The sequence below is a fragment of the Hipposideros armiger genome, unplaced genomic scaffold (genome assembly GCF_001890085.2).
Source record: "Hipposideros armiger isolate ML-2016 unplaced genomic scaffold, ASM189008v1 scaffold_7, whole genome shotgun sequence".
In the NCBI taxonomy this organism is placed as follows: Eukaryota; Metazoa; Chordata; class Mammalia; order Chiroptera; family Hipposideridae; genus Hipposideros; species Hipposideros armiger.
This window is the reverse complement of record NW_017731357.1, coordinates 2,072,914-2,081,237: the sequence shown is the minus strand read 5'-3', so window position 1 is coordinate 2,081,237 and position 8,324 is coordinate 2,072,914. Positions and strand designations below refer to the sequence as shown.

Here is an 8,324-nt window from a genome sequence, read left to right as displayed (position 1 = left end):
CAGCCCAGTTCCAGGTTGAGCTGTTGTTCAGCATCTTAGCTGTAGAGGGCAGTGTCACTGGCCCTCATATGTGGGATCCGAACCAGGGCCCTCTTGCGTCCCAAGCCGGCTGTTAACCAACGCGCCACTCGGCCAGTCCTATAGTAGAATTTTTAAAAACATTTGTTGCTTCTGGAAAGGGGAACTGGGTGGCTGGGGTCAGGATTGGGAAAAAGACTTCACTATAATATACCTTTTGGAATTGGTGATGTTAAGTTTTAACTTTTCAAAAATAGTAAATGAAATTTAAAAGCAAATTATGGAAGTCTAATATGTAAGTTTAGGAATAGATATATCATTAAGAATCATGAATACTTAGGATTACCATTTTAAGTGTGTATTTCTTCCCTCATTTAAAAAAATGTGGTATGTTGAAGTTTCAAAAAATTGTTTAGACTTAGGTGCTTTCAACCCTGTCAAATTCCTAAGGTGTTTACAGGTAAAGGCATTATTGAGTGTCTAGAAAGGGGAAGAATTTTGATTTATGAGGCATATTTCTGGGAAGGATATCAGCTTTAACAATACAGACATTTTTAGGGTTTTGGGAGCAAGTCAGGATAGTATGTTTATTTAGAAATTTATTCTGGAAATTCAGAGTGAATAAACTGTAATCATGGAATTAAGTTGAGATGCACTCACATATACACATCTGTGTTTGTATACGGTTATGTATTATATATAATGCACATTGTATACTTATAATCGTAGAAGTCCAAGGAATCTTTAAAAAAATGTAGCTCTGAATTGTATCCAAAGTAAGATGTCTCATTTCTAACTCCCGCTAAGATAGCTTAGTAATTTATGCTTTAATTCTTTGCATTGATATAAGCCTAAGAAAGATGGCTCATTTAATTTTTGGCATATTTAAGTTTTCCTCCTTTCTAATTGAACTGAATTAAATTTGCTTGTAAGTCATATCCATTCATTGGTCTGATGTCTGGAGCTACCCAAAAGTGCAATTAATCTTCTCTCCCAAGTGACGGCTTTTTAAATATTTGAGTAAAGCTACAACATCCCTGATGAGTCTCCTCAGCTAAACTCAGTTAAAATAATTTTTATATGACAATTTTTCCATCCTCCACCAAACTTGTAGCCCTCGTTTATTACCACTTGTTAAAATGTGGCACTCAGAACTGATGATAATGTTAGCTGGTTAGAGCAGACCTTGCTGAGCTGATTATTGATGTTGATGTGTATAATATGCTTTATTTGGGCCATGAATACATTTTTAGTAATCATATTTCATGGATGGTATGTTGACTTGTATGTAGTGTGCTTAAATCCCTTAATGTATGTCTGTGGCTGGCCTTTAGGAAGTATGGGCAGAACTGCATGCTTGTTTTTATTATATTCAACCTAAAAGTTTTGGGTCATTTAAAATCATTGGTTCATTTAAAATATCAGTGATTTATACCTTAATGGAAATGATTTTAAATAACTAATAAAGGTTAATCATTAGTATCCTGACTTACACTTGTAAGAAATGGAAGTTTAGGGCAAAGAAGAGAAGCTTATTTGAGAAACTAAAATATAATGTGACATTGGTTTGTCATACTGCTACGTGATCTTGGGTTGGGATACTGCCCCTCCCCTGACAAAGCTTAACAGGTGAGGGAGGCAGGAAGTACCTGGGAGCCACATAGAAGGTGAGGGGCTTCAAAAAGGGGAGCCACCAAACTAGGACTGCGTTCAGATTCTGTCTTGGACATTTGTGGCAGGCATAAAACAACAACAACAGAGAAAACTATTGGGGTATATAAACCTATATTAATTTGCTCTACCATTTGTATGTCATCCAACTACTTCAGCTAATTTTTTAAATTGAAAAAAAAAATCCCTGGTTTAAGAGTTGCCTATATTTAACAATTCTAAAATATTAAGAAGTGTTATATTTTAGCTGGAAACTGACCAAGTTCATCATAAAAAACTTTAATGCTTAACATTAAAAAATAAATTAGTTATATATCTGTGCTCATGAGCTCTAAACTTTTATCAAGGCTTAGAAATAGAAGGTAATGATAGTATTACTGTTCTAAGATAATAGATTTTTCAAATAATAAAAGTAAAGCAGATACCGAGCATAAACTATATTGAACATTGTGGAAAATGGCTCTGTAATGGAAGACATCCAAACTCTCTACCTAGCTGGGAGGATCTTCATTGACTCTCATTTGATTCTAGTATTTATGATTAACTGTTTATTTTCATTCTCAATGTTTTCTTCCAGTAAGTGGTAAGGATTGTAGATGTGTAAGCTACTAGCTGTAAACTATAGGCTGTAAAGGTGGTTTTGGTGGAGGGCATTGCTCATCCCCAAAAATAAAGATATTCCTTTATTTTTATAGATTTTTAAAACAAAAGAAATTTTGCTTTCCTAGCATTTAGCATATGGATTGAATATTCAGGTATTTTAAAGCTTTAAAAGTTATCTAGCTCAATACACTGCCCATTAGTCACCTATTTAAATTTAAAAAATTAAAATGAAATAATCTAAAATTCAGCTGTTGGCTTGCATCAGCCATATTTCCAGTGCTCAATAGCCACATGTTTCTAGGGGCTACTATTGGGTTGTCGGAAAAGTCATGATGTATTTTTTCTGTTTTTTGTTGCAAAAATGCGTCATGACTTTTCCAACAACCCAATATATTGGGTAATCCAGATTATGGAACATTTTTTTCACTGCAAAAAGTGCTCTGTTGAATGATGCTGCTCTAGATACAAGTTATTTAAATTTCAGACTGTCCTCACACTAAAGGTAGGATGAATGCTGGTGGAAAGCTTAATAAATTTTTAATGATTTCTATAAGAATAGAAATGGTATAAGTTAATTATGAAAACCCTAGAAGATATGGAAGAGTAAAATGAGCAAAATACAAAGAAGTTACTGTATGGCCCAACTGCAGACTTTCTTTTTTTTTTTTTCCAAGACATTCTCCAAGATAGACCACATGTTAAGACACAAAACAAGTCTCAATAAATTTAAGAAGATTGAAATCATATCAAGCATCTTCTCTGACCACAATGCTATAAAACTAGAAATCAATTATAAANCCTTTTTGTATTTGTTAATGATTATGTCATTAGGTTGCCTTCGTGTGTGTGTGTGTGTGTGTGTGTGTGTGTGTGTTAATGAGGAAAGAGGGTACATACTCCTTTATCTATTAAATGAAAGAATTCTCAGAGACAGTTCCAGGCTGCTCTGGAACTCCACTGTTCCAGGAACTTGGGCTTCTGTTTTCCTACTCCATCCTCAGCTTGTGGCTTCTACCATCTGGGTGATTCCAGCTAGGGGGAGGAGGTGTTGAAGCAGAGCATGTGCTTTCCGTATATCCAGTTGGCCAGAACTTACTGTATTTTGCTGTGTATAATGGACACTTTTTTTGCCCAAATTTGTGAGGGGCAAAAAATAAGGATGCACATTATACATGGGTAGTACTAATTCTGTATCCATATAAATGTTTTTAATTCTTTTTATTTGTGTTTATGAGTTAAAAGTGTAACTCTAGAAATCAATAACGATATCCATAAGCAAAATAATACCCTGGAATACGATAATCGATTTTGTTGAACTTATGATGAACTTGCAATGATGAAGAGTTATTGGACTTCTATGATGTGTAAATATCATAAATTTATTACTGGTAAATAAAATTTCTTGTACCATAATGTTAAAAAATAAGTGCTAAAATTCCTTTATAATACAAAAAATAAGTACCTAAATGTAAACAAAAGTTTGAATTAAAAAATTAAAACGAAAGATTTTTTTCCCCCTGAAAGTTTGGACCAAAAACATGGGTGAGTATTATACTTGGGAGCACATTATACAATACATGGTAAAATACGGTAATCACTATGCCACATCTACAAGGATGGCTGGGGAATCCCAATATTCTGTGTAAACATGCCTAATTAAATTGAGGGGGTCTAGTAACAGAGGAGAAAGGATGGTAGGGACACCTACAATCTGAAGCAAGTTCAGAACAGTGCTTATATAAATAAGTTAATATTAATACCCAAGTGGGGATCATACATGTGTTTGCATCTACACAAAATAATCTTGAATATAGTAGTTTTTTTTTTTTAAAGATTTTATTGGGGAATTGGGGAGGGAACAGCGTTGGGGAATCGGGGAAGGGGAACAGACAAGTTGCTGTCCTTCTGTTCTTCAGTCTGGATGTGGAGGACGTTGTTTCACTGGCCCAAGTTGGCACCATCATTGCGCTCTTCCCAGGCGAGGCAAATCTGTCGCCGGCTTCTGGACGGCCGCTCACTGCGGCTGCTGGTGGCTCACGCTGGCTGCTGGCTACACACGGTAGCCCATGACAACCCACTGCAGCAGGGGCTGCAGCCTACGCCATCACTGGCGACTCACGGCAGCCCAGNAAATAAAAGAACAAATTAACATATGGGATTACATCAAACTTAAAAGTTTTTTCACAGCAAAGGAAATCATCAATAAAACAAAAAGGCAGCCTACTGAGTGGGAGAAGATATTTGCCAGTGATATATCTGATTGGGGTTAATATCCACAATTTATAAAACACTCATTCAACTCAACATCAAAAAAACAAACAACCCAATTAACAAATGGGCAGAGGATATGAAGAGACATTTCTCTAAAGAGGACATACAGATGGCCAGCAGGCATATGAAAAAATGTTCAACCTCACTAATCATTAGAGAAATGAAAATAAAAACCACAATGAGATATCACCTCACTCCAGTCAGAATGGCTATCATCAGTAAATCAACAAACAACAAGTGCTGGCGAGGCTGTGGAGAAAAGGGAACCCTGGTGCACTGTTGGTGGGACTGCAGGTTGGTGCAGCCATTTTGGAAATCAGTATGGAGATATCTCAAAAAACTGGAAATGGAACTTCCGTATGACTCAACAGTTCCACTCTTGGGTATCTATCCAGAGAAACCCAAGACGCTAATTCGAAAAAAATATATGTACCCCTATGTTTATTGCGGCACTATTCACAATAGCCAAGACTTGGAAACAACCGAAATGCCCATTGGTAGATGCCTGGATTAAGAAACTGTGGTACATTTATACAATGGAATATTACTCTGCCATAAAGAACGAAATCGTACCATTTGGGACGATATGGATGCACCTAGAGACTATTATGTTAAGTGAAATAAGTCAGTCGTAGAAAGACAAATACCATATGATTGCACTTATATGTGGAATCTAAAAAACTGAATGAACGAGGAAAGTAAACAATTGGTCTCAGAGATATAGAGGAATAACTGATGGCTGCTATTTGGGAGGGGGTGGGGATGAGGGAGAAGGGGAAGGGATTAGACCGCATAAATATGTAATTACAATATTGCCACAGGGACATGAAAGACAGTTCGAGGAATATAATTCGTAATGTAAATATTTTGTAGGGTGTCAGATGGTCACGTCTTGCTAGGGAGACCGCATCATGGATGGGGTAGAGGCTTGATCACTGCACTGTACACCTGAAGCTGATGTTGTATAATATTGTATGTCAACTATAAGTATATATATATATATATATATATATATATATATATATATATATATATATATATATATTTTGTATGTATGTCATGGGACGTGGAGTATAGTGTGGGAGTGGAGTCAAGGGAATTGTAATAGATATGTATGATGTTGGGGGGAAGTGGGGTGGCGGATTGGGGGAGGGGGGTTGTCATTTCGAGGGGTAAAAAGTATATTGCACTGTGTTGTACAGCTGAAACTAATTCTAAAAGTGTATTTCACAATAAAAAATATAAAAAAATAAGTTAATCTACCAGATATGAAGATGAAAAGCTGATTAAAAAATAAACAATAATTTAGCAATGCTTATAATCCTGATAAACTACTTTTAAAAGCAAGGGTGATTAACAGTAAGTCCAGAAGAGTGGTGTGGGGTGGGCTAGGTAGGAATGTAAACAAGGAGATTAGAGGAACTTCTGTATCTTTTAGTCGTGTGTGGTAGATGAACATCATCATAGATTTTTCTCTTTCTATTATTCTTTAAATTGTACATATATGTAATACATTGTCTCTCTTTTCAATAAAACACTTTTCAAATAGTAAAAAAAAAACCCAGACTTTCTATTTTTAACATTTGTTTTATATTCTGGTCCTTTTTCTCTGCACATGTGTCCAAATACTCACACTATATGGGGATAATTTTACTTGTGCATATTTAAAATTAAAAAAAAAAGCTAGAATATAAGAGTTACCGTTTTAATGGGAAATAATTTTGCTTTATAGAAGTTTACTTGAACTTTGTTCTAAATCTAAACTATAGATCTATGTTTATAATCGTTTGACTAAAAATATTATTATAAAAAACTTTCATTTTAGATTATATGAGTTAGTAGTATTAGAAATTATCTTGTTATTTATTTACCTTTAAATGTTCCTTAAAAATTGTTAGTATTTGCCTGTATTTAATATCAGTATTTACCTCAAACACTTCAAATAAATTCATGATGTTTCACTATGAAATGATGACAGAAGGCTCTTGGATACTATTCTGCCTTTTTGCTTGCCTTCATCTTGTGTGATATTTGGCTCTGCCAGCATCATCTTTGACCACCGACATTAGTTAGTTGCATGCTAGGTTTGTTGGAAATTACAGATGCTCTTTGACTTATGATGGGGGTTACATCCCGTCCGGATAAACCCGTTGGATGTTGAAAATATTGCAAGTTGAAAATGCATCAAGTACACCTAACTTACCAAACACCATAGCTTAGCCTAACAGGTTTCTATTGAGTACTTATTGCTTTCATACTGTCCTAAAGTTGAAAAATTATAAATCGAACCATCATAAGTAATGGACCTTCTGTATTATAAATTTGTTAACGAAGCCTGAGTGTATGGGTAGGTGAATTTAAAATCTCATTTTGGTTTTTACCTCGTGTTATGTTTCACAACAATACGAGTTGTATGTAGTATTCATTTTGGATGTGTTCCTTTGTTTCATGGGAAATGGAAGATAGGCAATAGATCATAATAATGGCATCAAGGTATGGTGACAAGAGGAAGTATAGGGTATTGCCATCTTTTTTGCTTAGATTATTGAAAATTTCTTTGTATCTTGAATCCTTTTTCACCATGAAACCATATTTGCTTGTAAATTTAATGCTGGATTAGCCATAATTAATTGTCAGAGAGAGTAGGAAAAGTTTCTAAATATCTTACTAAGAGTTTTAAAAAAACGAAGACTGTAACTGTTTTAATGCGTGCTTTATTTACAATGCCATTGATCGCTTTAAAAAGTCACTCATTTGATGTAAAATTAAGAATTGTCATTCTGTAGCCCAATAATTTTATGAATTTTTCTGATATTAAAAAGCACTGGAATAAATTGTATTTTTGTACTCTTAACCATCTGCCAGATAGGATTATATATGACTTAAATAAAGAGGATCTTGAAATTTCATGCCTCCAAATTATAGTAATTTCTGAGCCTTCAGTGTAGCATTCAGACTCTTAATTATAGGGAAGCAGAATGATTAGTTTTCAGTGCTTGTGATTTGGTACATATGCACATTTAGATAGCTAAGAGTGGAATAAGAACTGAAGACAGTCCTTTTGTAAATGGTGGGCTTTAAGGATACTAGAATCACCCCCGAATTCGCCTTGTTTCAGGATGGCTTCTCCAAATTTGATGAATATTTATATATATGCTTTAGATAGGTAATTTTTTTGATATATGTTTTAAAACTCTCAACGGCTCTATATTTTACGGGAGAGGAAAAATCAAGGCATTTTAAATGGGTACCCCGCCCCACATGACATTTTCTTATCCCATCAAAAGCTCTTGAAGTGGAGGTGAAAGAATTTTTTGATAATGGAAGCAATTCTAGTTCCCTTCTTTGTGGGCACCAAACCTTGGAGTGTACCCAGAGATTTGAGAAATCATACACATTTTTTTCTTATGTAAATTGTTAGCCAGGGACATTTTGACAAAATTATTGGGAGAATCGAAACAGCCATGAAAGAGTTAGAGTTTTTTTCTTATCTAAAGAGAAGGTTAAAAAATAAATAAATAAAGAGAAGGTAAAGAAACAAGTATTAAATACCTATGGAGTGCTAAGCACTGTGATAAACCCTTAAAGAAGTTTCTAATTTTAATCCTTTTGTCAGGCCTTTGAGTGTTATTAAAACTCAAAAAAGAGAGAGGATACATTCCGCAGGATCTCCTGTAGTTAGTGACACCTGGAATTTGTCAGACTCCAGAATTCTGTTCTTTCCATCATTCATTTTCTCCCAGTCTCTTGGATTATAAAGG

At 34.8% G+C, this 8,324-nt stretch overlaps 1 protein-coding gene across 6 annotated transcripts in view; it reads left to right on the top strand.

The window, feature by feature from the left end:
• KDM6A (lysine demethylase 6A) overlaps window positions 1-8,324 on the top strand; it is a 198,554-nt gene that overhangs the window by 61,685 nt on the left and 128,545 nt on the right. The window lies entirely within an intron of this gene.